Source organism: Raphanus sativus, chromosome 2 (genome assembly GCF_000801105.2).
Source record: "Raphanus sativus cultivar WK10039 chromosome 2, ASM80110v3, whole genome shotgun sequence".
NCBI classification, from domain to species: Eukaryota; Viridiplantae; Streptophyta; class Magnoliopsida; order Brassicales; family Brassicaceae; genus Raphanus; species Raphanus sativus.
The window spans coordinates 12,004,419-12,022,632 of NC_079512.1; the positions used below are offsets into that span (position 1 = coordinate 12,004,419).

The 18,214-nt window shown below is 31.2% G+C and overlaps 1 long non-coding RNA gene and 1 pseudogene across 2 annotated transcripts; both read left to right on the top strand.

Moving 5' to 3' along the window:
- Window positions 1-3,788: 3,788 nt before the first annotated feature.
- On the top strand, window positions 3,789-8,892 carry LOC108834458 (uncharacterized). Of its 2 annotated transcripts, XR_008942872.1 has the most exons (4): window positions 3,789-4,305; window positions 4,810-4,924; window positions 4,996-5,097; window positions 8,684-8,892. It is a non-coding gene; the product is annotated as an uncharacterized LOC108834458 (long non-coding RNA). The 2 variants fall into 2 exon arrangements; XR_008942871.1 differs by lacking the exon at window positions 8,684-8,892 and having other exon boundaries at window positions 3,843-4,305; window positions 4,996-5,264.
- Window positions 8,893-12,460: 3,568 nt separating this feature from the next.
- LOC130494578 (probable indole-3-pyruvate monooxygenase YUCCA10) lies at window positions 12,461-13,243 on the top strand (annotated as a pseudogene).
- The last annotated feature ends 4,971 nt before the right edge of the window (window positions 13,244-18,214 follow it).

Here is an 18,214-nt window from a genome sequence, read left to right on the forward strand (position 1 = left end):
ATGATGATAATACCTTCTGACAAAATGTGAACTGATGCACCGGAGTTCGCCACTATTGATTTTATAAAAGATCCTTGCTTTCCAATTAAACATATCGCCTGCGTCCATGTAACCAACAAACGCACCGAAGAGAACCACTTCCAACGTTTTGGACATGTGCTATTAGGCAACCCTGAATCTAGTCTGGTTTTTACTTGAAGCTAAGTAATTAGAAGACTTTTCAAGATTTCTAAATATACAAGTATGCGACATTCAGTGGAGAAGAAATACCTTCTTATCTACCAGAACCATATGAATTCTCATAAAATCTCCATTTTTTTACATTCCTTGTTTCCCTGATACGAAGGAGCCGTGTAACAATAGTCTGCATACATTGACATGCCTTCAACTCAGAAAGAAGAACTTGAGAATTCGACATAATCATTGCTGCTTTTAGAAAGAGTTTGGTCAGAAAGAAGATTGCAAAAGACTGAGTTCTGTGGAGGTACGTCTAGCAGCTCTAGCTTCGTCTTCATATTTATAATGATTGACATGGGTAATGAAGGTAGGGAAGTTGGATGGTTGAGCAAGTGCTGATCTACTTTGATTGATAGATATTATTAACAATAATAACTTAAGCTCCGGGAAGTAGAGGATATGCGTAACGTTTCGCACAGCCACCGTCTTTGAAAACATTAAAAAGATACAACGTGAGAAGGGACTTATCTGTTGACCAAAAGAAAAACAAAAGGAGAAGGGACTTATCTTAGTGAGCCAGAAAGCCTACATTTTATCAAACAGAAAATCACTTATTAGGACAGTTTATCTATTGGGCATTCGAAGTCTTGACCCCCACTCGAGTGAACCGTATAAAGACAGCTATAGAAAGTATACATAGAAGAAGACATCTGTCCTAATTTGCTCTCCTCTCCATGATGATGTGCCACTCTAAAGAGATAGCAAAGCTAACTTTATTATAATAGATAGATATATGAATTTTGAACTCTCTCAGGCACAATAACCGAGACAATCCAGATCTGCTTGAATCCCGACGCCGGTGGAGCACGAGTTCGCCGGCGTCAACCCTCACCCATTCTGCTTTTATCTCCCTTCTCTTCTCAACCCGTTTTACACTCGTACTCTGTTTCAATGTTTCTCTGTTACAAACCTTTTGTTCTGGGTTGGGTCACGCCGTCGTCTACCATGACCGTCGCAGTCTATGGTCACTATGGCATACTCACTGGAACAGCACTGTTAATCGGGGATTCCCGAAAAGCTCGTCCAAGATTCACCACCAACAACACTTCCGCCTCATGTGCTCTCCACTCTATTCCCGTCCTCTTTCACCCCAATAGCCTTCGTTCAGTGTGGAGAAACGACGGATCTGCTCTCGTCGGTCACGAGTTCACCGGATCTCGCTTTTCATGGGGGACTCCCCATAAAGCTCTGCCTCTCACAACTCCTGGCCACCGTGAAGCTCCACTCTTCATCACCTGCTCACCAGCTCACACGGCCGCTACACCTTACCGCTCTACAACCGCCACTCCTCTCCTCCCTCGTCGCTGTTCCATTGCCGCTCCGTTCAGTTTCCCACAACGTCATGACTTCACGTCTTTTGGGTTGGGATATCATGAGCTACTTATGGACCTGTTAAACTCAATAGGTTGTATATGTGACTACTTGCCCAACCCACTAGCTTCACAGCTCACATTTGTGTGGGGATTATTAGTCTCTTTGACTACTTGTCTAAAGATTATCGGTGGAGTCACCGGGATCTTTACCGAAGCTGATTTGCACACAACTCTGTATCTCTTTTATGCAAAGAAAGCTCTACTTCATCACTTACCAGCGGATTCATTGGGACCAACCGTCTTATACACTGCCTCCTTTTTAAGGAGTGTTTCTCTTCCAAACGTTAAATAGAAGTGTTTATCCATATCTATAACTATTTTGCTATCTTGTGTACCGGTCCGTTCGGGGCCTGAAGATGCAACGGATTTCGTTTCGACGATATTCCGAGGTGCGGATTTGGTGTCAACGTCACAATTCAAAGTGACTAATTCTCAAGCTTCCAGCAGTGCTGTGAACCTTGTTCGGACGCATTCGAGCTTCGCTCCGAATTCGCTGTCATTCTATCTCAGAGGAATCTCTATATCTAGTTTGTATGTTGTATTGCTTGTTGTTGGTAGAGTTTGTTTAAACTCCTTTCTTGATTGTAGTTCGTATGTTTGAAGATTAATGAAAGTTTGTGTTTCAAAAAAAAATAGATGTATATATAAGTATTATTTGTTAGTGGTGAAGTGAGCCACTGATGTAAAGCATATTGAATTTTAATATCTTTGCATTTAGGTATTTGTTGATTTTATGACTAACAGTTTCAGCGTTCAAAAATTGTATTTTATTTTTTCAAAATGTTTGACATTATTATTTTAAGATTTTTTTGTCTTCTACCCATATTTGACCTTAAACCATCACCATCTATATATTTTGTTTACCTTTCCAATGTGCGGTACTTCTCTTAGGAATGGTTGTTATGTTTGGGAATAAAATCTTTCTTCCCTTCTTTTCATGTGAGATTATCTAGTATTTTTTGTAGATCATACTTATGAGTTCCGAGTTGTGTGGTTGTTTCTCACGCCATTGTAGGTTTTTCCGGTCAATATTGGTTGTCCTTTTCATCCTTAGATTTTGGCTGATGTTTTGGACTATATCTTCTTGGGTTGGATCAGAGTTTAGTCGTCTTTCATGTTGTTTTCCTCGCTGTTATCTTACCTTCGATTCTCCTCGCTCGTCTCGGTTTTCAAAATCTGGTTTTTGGTGATATGACTTCTATGCTCTCTTTCATAACTCGAGAACAGTTCCACGATTTGTTGATTTTGTGCGTGATGTTTCCCATTCTCTCTCTATTCTCTTATCTCGTTGCAGCTTTTATTTCTGCTCGCGTCTTTAGTTACTCTCATTTTCAACATGTTTGCCACTCTTTGTTAGGGTAGTGTTTTTGTGTATGCTCTGTGGGTTGAAAGTTTGTTTCTAGTCTCAAGCTTGGACTCTGGTTTCGGTGGTTGGCTTTCATTCTTCTTCTCTCATGCTGTTTCTCTTTTTCCCCTACTTCCTTCGGTATAGGTGTACATAATTAGTTTTTTGGAGCTTTGATCCCTTTTATCCAAAATTTTATGGTTCTCTACTGGCATGGGCGCCTTGTTTGTGCTTCTTATCTCTTAGCTGATGGTTGTGTTTTCAATACTTTAAGCATGTGTCTTCCTCGTTTGTGGTGATTTATGTCTTACTGTGATTATTCTTCCTATCACCTTCCTTTTTGATTCTTTGTATTGATGCTTGATCACGCTCCTTTTGTTCAGAGAATGATTTATCTTGTATTTTATCTTTCTACCCTTTTATGAACATTGCTTGTTTAGGCCAAGAAAGTTTATGGTAAGGTGAGGTAAGTTAGTCTTCGTTCTTGATCTCCTTTCGACTCCAGATTTTTATTGAGTTAGTGTTATTATGGTATTTTGCTTTCCACTGTGATAATAGAAGTTTTATTTTTAGATCATGTGTTGTATGTGTTGTGCTCTGACTTTTTCTTCTTTACTTGGTTATTTTATGATTCTTAATGATAAAATAAATATATAATCTGTAAATGAAATAATAGAAAATAGTATAAAATAATAAATAGTGAAACTTTATGTTATTTTTAGTTATGATTAAATAAAATATTTAAAATATATTTATATTATTTTTTATCTTTTATTTATCTTGAATTTTTAGTGACTAATATAATATGTTATCAAATTATTACTGAAAAAAAGATTAGATACCTAAAATTCTCAGACCATTTTTATATTCTTAGTTTTTTATAAAGTCATTTTGTGCATTAATCAGAGGTTATAGTCACGATTAGAAATTTTGTGACCTATCCAAAAATAAAAATGCACAATTAACAAGTGTTTGGCCAAATTGCAACATTCTAAAAGAAAAGAACTTAAAATATATAAAAAGACATGAAAAGACATGTGAATAAAAAATGTATAACTATCTCCATCGTCGGAGACTCCGTTGTTGTTTGATTAATCTTTTTCTTGTTTGTTGTTTGTTGTGTTCTTCGTAATTGATCAATTTTAATTCTGTTTTTTTGTTTGTTGCAAGTTCATCGAATAAAGGAGGCAGAAGAAGGATCCGAGTCTCCAGGTGCAACTGTTGGAGTACGATATGAGGTTTGAGAGATATGGAAGTGAGTTCACGTTTTATGATTACAACGAAACTGGAGAGTTGCCACTTCAGCTGAAACATTGCTTCCATATAATTGTTGCAGATCCTCCCTACTTGGTAAAGTTCTTAACTTTTTTTTCTGTTTCCCTTTCTGCAAGTTCTTAGCTTGTGACATTCAAGAAGCTGGTTTGAAAGTTTAAGGATCTACTAGTCATACAAATGGAGCTATATCACTAGGTTATTGTCTTCTGAGGACATCAGTAAGCTACGATGGTTTTGTGTTTATGAGTATGAGTACTTTCTAGTTAGCAGAATGGTGATCATGATTCGTTTATGCTTGGCAGAGTAGGGAATGTCTTTCTAGTTAGCACCATGTCCAGTTAAGAACGAGAGCACCTTTCAAATGATTAGTGCCATAAATGTGGTTCATGAAGGAGATTTCAAATCCATATAGTTGGAAATTTTGTTTTTTCTTCTTCTTGAAGGAACATGGTATCCAACAACAGGTTTCTATGAAACTAAATAATTGTTGGAAAATTAGTTATGTTGGTAGACAGTTATGTCTTGATGCTGAGAGAACACAGATTCACTTGTTTTTTCCGGTAATGATGCTCTTTGCAGCCTCTTCTTCAAGCAAGAGATGGAACTTTCTTTGATAGGGCTTCAAAATGCAGGGAAGTCTGCGAACAAGGAGCTGAAAGGGATGATGAAGACCGTGCAGATTCAAGATATCGATGTACGTTTAAGTTGCTTCTTCAACATCTTGGTGTTTATTTCTTGCTAAGTTTCAATCTTTATCTTATATAGAATTTGCAAAATGAGATGATGGATGTGAGTTCTGAGATTCAAGAAAAGCTTGGTAGGAGCTACAATGTTCCTGATGGGCTTGACGAAGATGATCTCAGGGAGGTAAATTTTGTTGTTGTTGCCTAACTAAGCTTAGGATTATAATCACTTTGTGCATAGCATTTTCAATTTTCCTTTTGGCTCTGTAATGTATTTTTTTTTACAATGTTTAATTTTTTAATAAGTTTTTAATAAAATACTTGCAATAAAAGACATAAAAGTTGAAAGTTCTTAACTAGGTCTCTTAACCAAATTTACTACTTAAACTAGATTTTGACCCGCCCTTAGAAGGGTGGGTATATTTTTTATTTTACATTTTTTATAAATTTAATTTTTATATTTATGTTTTTATTTACGTTTTTTTCATTATATAATATCAATATACTAAAACAGGAATATGACCTATTGATATATGTGTGGTCAAATTATTTTACGATAATTATTAAAACCTCTTATTAATTATTTAAAAGAAATATTATACAAAGAAAAATATAAATATTATTAAAAACATAAATATAAAAATTAAATTTCTAAAATATGTAAAACAAAAAAATATACCAGCTCTTTTAAAGGCGAATCCGAATCTAGTCAATACTATTAAAATAGAAACATGACATATTGATATATGTATGGTAAAACTATTTTAATACAATGATTAAAACCTCCTATTAATTATTAAGAGAAATGTTATACAATGAAAAACACAAATATGACTAAAACATATAAATATAAAAATTAAATTTCTAAAAGAATATAAAACTAAAAATATATAAAAAGGCGGGTCCAAATGTAGAAATCTATTTAAAACCCGTTAAACTAAAATCTGTAGAATATCGGATCATGATAATAATTTTTAATTTTAATTTTAGTTGTTTAGTTTTAGTTTTAATTTTATTTTCAAAGAAACATAATTTTTATGTTTGTGTGTTTGTATAATCATATTCTGTATGATATGAATTTAATAGAATAGATAAGTTTTGTAAGTATGTACATGTATCATATGGTAAGGCTTCGTCTTTTTGTCAATATTCAGTCCAAATTATTTGTTTTTTTATTTGAACATAAAAACAGAAATATAGGGAAGTTACGAACGGTTAACAATATTCGAAGCCCAAATTATCGTTTCATAATATAAATTTTTAAAAGGGTGGGTCATATGTTTTTTATTTTATTTTTTTGAAATATTTAATTTTTATATTTTTGTTTTCTTAGTCATATTTGTTTTTTGTAATATATTTGTGTTTTTATAATCATATTTGCATTTAATATAAATTTAATTTAATATAATTTTTGGTAACTATATTAAATAGTTTAAATTGCATAATTATACACTTATGCTATATGCATTTCAAAAATTATTTTTAAACTTTATTCCTAGTTTTTGCAACATATTATATTTTCCTTGTAATTAGCTAACATAATTAGTCAAAAATATTCATATAAAAAAAGAAAACCGATTCGGAATCGACTCGAAAATAAAGTTTCATACTTTATTAGACCTAGTATATATACTCAAACGGTTCTTAAAGTGTTATATCTGAAAATCAATATCAAATCCAACCCGCCCCGAAGACTGACCAAAAATTTTTAAAATCTGAAAAAAATATTAACTTTATACTTTTAGTTTAAGTATACTAATTTCATTTTTAAAATTTATATTTCTAAAATTTTTTTTATAAATTTAATTAATTATTATGCCAAATTCTTGTTTAATTATTAAGAAAATGTATTCTTTGCATGATATAAGTAAAAATATACCCTCCCTTCGAGTAAAAAAATCTACTTAATCCTATTCAAAAACTTACAAAATTGCTATGCCAAAAATATATCGCCCTTTAATTTATAATCATATTTTTGCATGATATGAATTTAATAGAATAGATAATTCTTGTAAGTATATTAAATATATCAAGTTTCATATATATGTACTTGTGTCATATACGTTTGGGAAATTATTTTTAATCTTTATTCATAAAATTTGCAATATGTTATATTTTTTTGTAGTTTCATATATGATAACAGTTTTAATTTCCCACATTTTATTTCCAAACTTAAGTAGGTATTTTATTAAAAGATAATAACAAATTATAGAAATTATTTGATAATAATGTAGATTATTAATATCTAATTAAGCTCAATTAGACAAAATAATTTTCAAACAGTAGATATTTTAAAAGCCCATACAAATACGCAATGCAACACAATGCATCAAAATTGACTTTAGAATAATAGATTTGATTCCTGAAATGTTCTTATTTTTTAGATATATACTCAGAAAAATAGATTTGGTCCAATTATTAGAAAAAATAGAAAAAACTGACGTAATATATTTTATCTATCCCCTATATATTCGCATATTTTTCAATTGCTGTTTGTAATGAATAACTGCATGGATAAGTGGTCATGCTGGTTTATGAGGCGGTTACCCTATTATTAGACGGATTAATGTGGTGGTTATGCTAGTTTCATTGCAGTTATATTAAAAAAGTATGTTTTGTAGAAATTATATATTGGACACAACTAATATCAATTGGACATGTTGAAGAATTAATAGAATAGATAGTATTAAAAATTAATCAAGAGATTCTTAAGGGATCTTTAGGATAATGATGTTCTGAACACTTGCAGTGATCGTATATTACCTCTTTCCAAAATAATTAATAAAAAAAATAAAAAGTGGGAGAGAGAATATGAAAAAAGTAAAAATCGCTTGTTACTAAAGAATCAGTTGTGCATGAAATTCTCCGGTGTCCATTTAGAATGGTTAAAATAGTTATAACACAATAAATTTTAATTGTACAATTTAATTGCTTTTGATATTAAATATAATAATAGGTAGAGATAGGGATGGCAATCAAGGACCTGGACCGCGGGCCTGGCCCGTAAAGACTTGCTGCGGGGCGGGATTGGACCTCCATTTGATAAGCCCGCAAAATTGCGGGCCTCGCGGGACGGGCTCAAAGCGGGACGGGTTCAAAGCGGGACGGGCTCAAAGCGGAACGGGTCGAAAGCGGGATGGGTTAAACCGCGGGATTTACAGCAATACTAAGTCTCCATTTATGCTTTCACATGAGAGAGAGAGAGAGAGAGAGAGAGAGAGAGAGAGAGAGAGAGAGAGAAGAGAGAGAGAGAGAGAGAGAGAGAGAGAGAGAGAGAGAGAGAGAGAGTGAGAGAGAGAGAGAGAAGAGAGAGAGAGAGAGAGAGAGAGAGAGAGAGAGAGAGAGAGAGAGAGAGAGAGAGAGAGAGAGAGAGAGAGAGAGAGAGAGAGAGAAGAGAGAGAGAGAGAGAGAGAGAGAGAGAGAGAGAGAGAGAGAGAGAGAGAGAGAGAGAGAGAGAGAGAGGAGAGAGAGAGAGAGAAGAGAGAGAGAGAGAGAGAGAGAGAGAGAGAGAGAGAGAGAGAGAGAGAGAGAGAGAGAGAGAGAGAGAGAGATTAGACACTATGGAATTCCATTGATGGTGGTTTCAGTATCGATGATGCTTCCGGTCTCCTAAGTGCCTCTAATCTGCACTGTAGAGTTTCTTCAAGTCATCATAAATGATAATAAATACATTTGTTTTGTATAAGTTTAATGTATTGATCTTATAAGAGTATATTCGATCATGTGCAAGATGAAAATCAATTCATGTCTATGTTTGTTTGTGCATGTAGAAATAAGCAATGTAATACTCGATGTCCCGCGGGACGGCCCGCGAAGGCCTGCATATTTCGCGGTACGGGATTGGACAGCTAGTTTAAGGACCGCATCCCGCGCGGGACAGGCCCGCCGTGTACCGCCAGAAGTCGAACCCGCAGCGGTTCGGGACGGGACGGGACGGGAGAGCCCAATTGCCATCTCTAGGTAGAGACTCAGTTTAACATATCCATTACTAATGTTGCTCTTATGCTCTTAAGTTCTTTTTTTTTTTTTTTTTTTTTTTTTTTCTTATGCTCTTAAGTTCGTAATGTTTTTTTTATAAGTTCGTAACGTTTATACGTGCTCGTCTGTGTTTTAACTTTTAACTGAAGTTACTGAATTCTCTCTAGAAATTATGTAAATAGCTCCAAAACATTCAGCAATAATAAATACCATTTTGCATTGGTTTACAAGTGTCAAAATATATACAGATTTTATATTGGGCAATTCTTTAAAATATCATTTTTTAATTTTTTTGTCACAAAATAGCATTCAAAAGATAAAATGACTAAAATACCACTTTTTTGTTTTGAAAATTTTAATTTTGTTTTTTGTTTTTAAATATTTGAACACATTTCTAAAATCACATCTCTTAACTCTAAACCTTAAGTCTTAAACTAGATTTTGACCCGCGCTTTGAAAGCGCGGGAATTTTTAATTGTTAAAATCTAATTAGAAAGAAATTTAAATTCTTGCTAATATATATTTCAATTTAATTTTTGTAAACTAATTACAGTATAGTTATGTTTACTTTGTTGTTTACAGATAGGTATGGTTTATTTGTTACAATATGAATTGCCGATATATAACTTTCATATAATTATGTATAATTGCATGGTTGTCAATTAATCTCAATTTCTCTCGGTTTTTAAAAAAAAATCTAAGAAAAATAGACGACACTTGTACCATTTAGGGTTGGGCACAAAACCCTGATCCGAAAAAACCAAACCGAACCCGATCCGAAAAAGTAGTACTGAATCCGGACCGAAATTTATTAAATATCTGAACATGTTCAAAATTTTGGTATTTATAGAACCGAAACCAACCCGACCCGAACCTAAATATTTTTGGTACCCTAATGTATCTGAAATAGATATATATACCTAAATATATTGATTATTTTAGATTTAGTGTATATTAAAAATATCCAAAATATATAAGATACTTTTTTATTTTTCCAAAATATTTGAAAATATATACAAATAGTCAAAAGTAAATGATAATTTTTCTTTTTTAATTTCTATTATTTTTGGACTAACTTTTTTTGGAATTTTTTTAAATTTCTATTATTTAATGTAACTGATAAAAAATTATATGTATAGAGTGTGCATATAAATTGAATATATTTCTTCATTATAAATTGGCTTTATTAATCTATTTTGAATTGGGTTATCTATAATATTTTTTTCTCATCTAGTGGTTTAATATTCGGACTTTTTAGTAATATTTGATCACTTAATACCAATCAATTTTAAAGGCCCAGCCCACGGTCACATTATTGTCTATCGACAACATTCAATTTGTTTATTCCAAAAACTGCATCGAGAAAAAAAAACTAACTCCCTCTGCAAAACCAAAAAGACATGAAGTTATAGATTCACCGATGACTGAATTTCTCCGATCTATAGACAGTAATATTCCCTCTCTTTTTTATATATATTATATAGATTGTGTAGTTCTATTTTTACAAATCTCTAACATCAATAAATATATACTTTTGTTTTTTTTTCAGAAATGTTTGCATGTCAAATTTGTAGCCATCTGTGATTTCAACGATGAGGCCGAGATGGTTTTCGACTTTACCTACTCCAATCTATTCAACGGAATAGTAAAAGGCAGAGAAAGATAACAAAAGGTTAAATCTAATTTGAATTATTTTTTCTTTCTTTTTCTTTGATAAATAATCAACAGTTAATCCGATTTTTCGTTTGATTGGATTGAGTAATGCTCATGGTTTGTTGATTCTAACATGGAAATTCCGGATGTTGCGCCATACTCCAACCGAAGAAAGCCTCCCTTTACTTTCAATGTAAGTCTGTTTGCATGTTGCGTGAAACTTATCACCCCTGTAAAAAACAGATTGAAAATATTAAGAACACAGTTGCACTTTTAAATATTATATATATATATATATATATATATATATTCGAAACCATAAATAGGCAGTTAAGGTTGCTTACATTCTCATCAGCCAAGATGAATTCCATGGTTTCACCTTGAATGTTATGGACCCAAGAATGTAGAACCTTCACATGAACTTATTTAGTAGTGTACCGGGGCCTCAAGTCTTGAAAGGTCAATTTTCCATTAGAAGCACTCAATGTTCGGATTTGCTTTTGTGTAGCCATTTCTTTGTTTGACGGTGTCGGTTAGATTAGGAAGAGGTGATTGCTATTTATAAGAGGAAGAGGTCGAAGGGATAGGTGTTTAGGTTTTCCGTGTAACTTGTTGCATAATCATAGATCGTATCTCCCGAGATTTTATGGGTTCTGATTTGATATCAATAATTGATAATATTATGAAGGTTCAATTAACATTTCGAAATCCCAATATATTTTGTGAGTATTGCACAAGCAATATGAGTAGATGTAATTTTTTGAAGTGTGATTTTAGGAAAATCGTATAATCTTCTTTTTCTATTTTTTGGGTAACATTTAATATAGTTATAAAATAGTGAAGCTTTGCCATATATAATTTAACTTTTAAATTTATAATAGGAGATGATATACGGAATAGGTTAAAGAATATACTTGGAATAGATTTGGTATCTAGTCGTTATAATTAAACTAAAAAGGAAGAAAAGACATTGGCACCCCAAAGTAATATATTAATTTTTTTGGTTTATATAAATTATATAAATTAAAGTAGTAATATATATGGTATCCAAACTATATATAAATTTTTTTGGTTTTTAAAAGTAAATAGATTTTTAAATACATATATTCATTAGATTTTTAAATTAATATTCTTATAAAAATTTTGAAATATACCATAGTAACTTGTGGTCAAATATATTTTAATATTTCTGGTTTGATTAAAGTGTCCGCCATTATATATTGCATTTTGCAAAGAAATCAAAATATATGTATGTGTCATGGATCATCTAAATAAGCTTATTATGAACATTGATTTACATTATATATTGCATTTTGCAAAGAAATCAAAATATATGTATGTGTCATGGATCATCTAAATAAGCTTATTATGAACATTGATTTACATTTATGTTTATCTGTATGCTATATTTATCTTTGCTAGTGTTTTCATTTCGGGGTAGTGGATTTGACAAAAAAAAAGAAGATGATTCGATGGGCTGAAGATTAATTTCTGTTTGGATTTTAAAAAGGGCTGGACTTAATCGGCAATGGTCTTAAATAGATTTGCTAGGCTGTAAAATTTGAAGAGTTCTGATTAGTCTAAAATAATTGGCAAAATTTCTTTTTCTTAAAAAAAAGGCAATGGCAGAAACATGTAATTAACTTGAAAACTTAAGGGCAGAATCCTATGAGGGATTCTGCTTTAATAGTATAGATTAATTAACTCAAGGGTTATAAATGTACATTTACCTTTCAATAAAACTTATTTTGATCATTTTCCTCCTTGTGATGCTATTTTTATGACAAAAATTTGGTTTGGTGCTATTTTGGTATTTTTCTCTTCTATATTTCATTTTTTTTGCTCACACATTACCATGTCCTGATACTCTATATAACAATACAATGAACATCTCCCAGTAACGCGCAAAAGAAAATCCACCAAAGCTAAAATACGAGATAGATATGGAGACGGTAGTGGTGATTATGGGAGCTGGACCAGCTGGTTTAGCAACATCGGGTTGTCTCAACCAACACTCAGTCCCAAATGTGATCCTCGGAAAGAAAACATCTATGCATCACTGTGGAAGAAATGAACCTACGACCGTCTCAAAATTCACTTAGCCAAAAACTTTTGTCAGCTACCTTTCATGCCGCATGTTCCCGAAGTTCCAACCTTCATGCCCAAAGAGCTTTTCATCGACTACCTTGACGCTTACGTCACCTGTTTCAACATAAACCCTAGATACAACCGAACTGTGAAGTTGTCAACGTTCGATGTCTCCACAACAAGTGGAGGGTAGAGGCGAAGACACAGTGACCGGAGAAACCGAGGTGTACTGGTCGGAGTTTGTCGTCGTTGCAACTGGAGAGAACGGAGATCCCTATATTCTGGGGGTGGAAGGGATTGATACTTTCCCTGGTGAGATTGTGCACTCGAGTCTGTACAAGTCTGGACGTGATTTTACAGGGAAAAACGTTTTTGAAGTTGGAGGCGGTAATTCGGGTTTGGAGATTAGCTATGATCTTAATAAGTTATATGGTAACACGGCCGTTCTCATTAGAACTCCGGTAAGCATGAATTCACTAATGTTGCTTTTATTTTTTATCTTAATGCATAAATGTTAAAGCTACGCACTTCTCTTGTATGTCAAAGTGTTGTTTAGAATTTGATTTTTTTTAATAAGAAATAATTACTCATATGTTTCTTAAGATCAAAGATAATCTCCAAACCAGAATTTCCATCTCAGATGAGAACATTTTTACCTTTAAAGTCATGTCAGGACTTACCGACTTGAATGCACAAGCTCACCGATGAGAGTATCAAGCCTTTCACCGCCGTATTGATCTATGTTATCTTCGCAACAACCAGAAATTCCGACCAGTACCACAAACTCCGGAATTTGAACTGGTCGAAAGCACCAGCCCTGAAAGTATCGGCTCACACTAGAGCTGGTCTGTTACTATCTTCTAATGATAATAAACATACTTGGTACATGTTGTAGTTTTACCACCACCTAAACATTAACAGTCAGTAGTAAAATCAGGCTTACAATATTCTATCTCAATCAACCACGAATCACAATCTTAGAAAAACCTCAAACTAGGTTTACCCTTTTGGGTGCAAATGTACGCTTTCCTAGATCTAATATCCTACACTGTTCACTAAAGATAGCCTGACTGAAACAATAATACAAATAATTCAATAAATAATCAATCCAATATTATCAAATTCAAAAATAATAAACACTAAACATGTAACTTCTTATATTCTTATTTTTTCGGTTGCCATTAATTCATTCTCTGAATTTGTGAAGAGACATGTATTGACCAAAGAAGATGTATAATTGGAGATGTCATTGCTGAAGTATTTTCCGGTGACTATGCTTGACAAAATTGGGGATGTTGATAGCTAAGGTATGGTTATTATGTATGGAGATCCTTCCAAGTATTTGCTCGTCCGACCAAAAAAAGGTATTTTCGCCACCAAATCATTTATTGGGAGAACTCCAGTCATCAGTGCAGGAATTGTCCAAATATATATTTTCTTTGGTCAATACATGCCCATGTACAAATTCAGAGAATGGATTAAATATAATGACATATGTTAATGAAAAAATAAGAATATTAAGAAGTTATAGATTCTAAGCGTTTTTTTTAGAAATAAGATATTTATTTTCTTTGTTAAAGTTGTGGACATTGATAATAACCATATTTTAATAAACTAGCCAAAGATTGTAGCGATTAGCATATTATCATATGATTCTATGCACAATAGAGCTCAAAACTCAAAAATTCAAACAAAATTTTAACCATGAATAAATAAAACATCAATTATTGTTGAGAGGCATATTAGTAATTTTTTCACCCTGAAAAAAAATAAATCTAAACTGCGATTGGACATGAAATAAAAATGTTCAGCTCTGACGTTCACTCATTCAGAAATTAATAAATAAAAAAAAAATCCACATTAATTAACTTACTTACTGGAGTTCTAGTCAGAACGATCGTATTAGCATCCAAGTTATTAAGATCAAAGCTAATCTTCAAACCAGAATTTCCACCTCCAGCAAAAATATTTCTACCTTTAAAGTCACGTACATGCTATACCGACTTGATTGCACAGTCTCACCAATGAAATAATCAAGCCTTTCACCGCCATAAGAGAATGCTTTCTGTTTTCTTCGGTCGCAACCACCAGAAACTCTAAGCAGTACCACAAACTCCAAAACTAACTGGTCGTAGTTTGTGGTGGTTGCGACTGGAGAGAACGGAGAAGGGTACGTTCCAGCGGTTAAAGGGCTTGATACTTTCACTGGTCAAATTGTGCATTCAAATCAGTACAAGTCTGGACGTGAATTTAAAGGTAAAAATGTTCTTGTGGTCGGAGGTGGAAATTATGGTTTGGAGATTAGCTTCGTTCTTAATAACTTGGATGCTAATACGGCCGTTACTACAAGAAAACATGGCATATTTTGGCGGAATTCCCGATGAAATAGATATTAGGACTCCTTAAGTAAATTAATTAATGTCTCTTTTGTCTTTTAACTATTAATTTATGAATGCATGAACGTTAAAGTTGGTCACTTCTATTAATTTATGAATGCATGAACGTTAAAGCTGGCGGAATTCCCGATGAAGGTTTGGTTACTATTTGAATATGTGGAATTGTTTCTTCTTCTCTTAGTTAAATCATGTTTTCTAACTCTAATCAGGTTAGAGTTTTGATTAGTTTTGTTAGTTGTATTAATCTTGGTTTACTGTCTTAAATTTATAGGTGTATTTTATTGAATTACTCATGATTTTGATATATACATTTTAAAATAATTAAGAAAATAAACAACCTAAAATGTGACAAATTCATAGTTACATAAATCAAACACAACAATAATTCTTGAAAACATACACGCATATAATTTCAAGAAATAATCAATTATAACAATTGGTTAATACTTTATATATATATATATATATATATATATATATATATATATATCATAATTTATATCTATAAAACTAAATAGAATATTATTAAACGTAATTATTTGTTCCTACTCTGATTATAGATTTGATTTAGAGTATAAGAGTTTAAATGTTTTCGAATTAATCATAATTATGCATATATTGAATTACAGACCAAAATTATTTTGGTCCGCCTTAGAATTAGATCAAGTTAATTTTGTTATTGTATTTAACTTGGTTATGCAAAACAAAGAAATAAATAAGATTAATTATGGTAGCAATGTATAATATAGTTTTAGTTAATTAAACATATTGGAGTGGGGTCTTCTGGACCGATAATATCTCACTTAAGTAGAGTCCAAACTTATCTATGTCGAAGAATGGTCTCAGTCTTCATTTGTAATTTTTTTGTTTATGGTTTGTTTATGATTGCTATGTGTACTCTTTTAGTTGTGAATTCTTTGTAAACTTGAAAAGATGTTAAGGAAAATAATTTGGTAAATATGTTGATGTCTATAATATTATTTTCCAATGGTACTTGACATTATTGAAGTTATTGATACAACATCGAAAATATATTTTAAACATTCTACTACACAAACCTAAAATATTTTAACCATTCTACAACACAACATCAAAATTTGATTCAAGTTTTGATTCATATTTGCAAAACTCCCATAGATCACATCTAATCTATTAAAATAGAGTCACTTTTTATCTACTATACAAAAGTCATAGTAGGTCCATTTTATTAATTACATAATATAGTATGACACAATAATCAATAAAAGTAAATTATAAATTTGTTCTGACTATAAATTTAAATTTTATTTTATTTTTGTTATAACAAAATCTGTTAAGAGAGAATCTAACAAAATCTTATTAAACTTTCAAAACATTTTAATTAAATAAAGCATCAATTAATTTTGTAATTAATAATTTATTATTACTTTAAATTCATATTAATTAAGTTTTATTATAAAAAAAAATATAAATTTTTGTAATTTGTTTTATAATCTTTTTTAATTAAAATATAAGTATTATATAAATTAAATATGATAAATCTTTATTAAACTGGTAAATTAACCTACTTACTTTTGAAAATACTTTCATTTAATTAAATTATTATATACCATTAAAACGGATTAAAATATTTTAATTATGTAATATTATTATACAAAAAATAATGTTATTAACATATGTTAAACTTTTATTTGACAGCTATATATATTTCAAAAATCATATTTTAAAAAGATTTTTTATTTGCTTATTTCAGATTATAAATTATCGTACCAACTCAAAAACGTAATAACAATTAATTAAAATAAAATATATAAAATAAATCAATATATATTAAATATAATAAAAACCTAAGCAATAAAGTTAAGGAGTTGCACAATATATAACACTAAAATATAAATATCATATCTAAAATATTAATGATAACATTAAAATTTAAAATTTATAAATAAAAAATACCCGCACATTAACTCTAGTAGGATTTTAAAAAGTTGAACCTACAAAATATTGAAAATCTTTGTGAACAATTCAAAATGGAAAAATGATTTCGGACATCAAATGATTTTTATAATAAAAAGTTGATCAAATCTGTACATATCACAATTAATCAAACGAATTACAATTTTTTTATTAAAAGTTAATAACAAAACATATTACAATAATTTAAAAACAAAATTAAATAATATCTTATACAACTTTTATATTTAATATAAATAAAATAATATAATTATGTTTTCAAATACACTAAAATAAAAATGTTAAAAAACTACTTATCAAATTTTATATAACATATTGCTTTTGTAAATTAGATTTTGTTAAAAAAATAGTACCCTTTTAAACGCGGATCAAAATCTAATTTTTTAAACTACCGTTAGGTACATCAAATTTTAATTGATAAAACTGAAGATCTAAACGATCTATGGCATCCACATCACTTTTGTACGAATGAAATTAAACCCATGATGTTAACTACATAACTTCATCAAGTCGAGAGCAGAGGCGGACCCACATGGTTAATAGGAGTGTCAACTGCAACCCCTTAAAAATATAAACATTTACTTTAGGCTTATGTTTAATTATTGCGGCAGCGTAAATGGTTAAAATCCTTCTAGTTGACACTCCTATTCTGAGTCCGACTCCCAGTGGTACCTTTTTATTTTAATTTTACCAATTTTCATATGGGCTTTGAGAAGAACATCTTGGGTCTGCCACTGGTTGAGAGATGTTGTCATGCATAATATATATTTTGTGCAGCTAGGTATGCATTAATTTAGTTTGCATGGTAGTAGTAGCTAGTTATTAATAATATTTAATGATATGATAGAACATGTTAATTATTGATATTTTATAAGTATAGTTTTATGGTTTATTTTAACAAACATGTAAAATATTTATCAAATATAAAAGTAGTTGAAAAAAACATAAAACACACTTTAAGCTAGGCTTGGGTGTTCGGGAATTCGTTGGGATACGAGTTGGGTATATTGAATTTCAGTTCTAATTTTTATTTCATCGTAGGTGTCGTTCTGATAAATTTGTACTTTTTGGATATAACACATAGTTTTTGGTACTAATTTGTATCACATCCTAAAAACCATAAAGTAACCATATATCTTTCAGATTCAGGTTATATCAGTTAGGTTCGGATACATCTGAAGTTAAATCCAAAATTTAAAAGCAAAACATAAGAAATTGAACACTTATTTATAT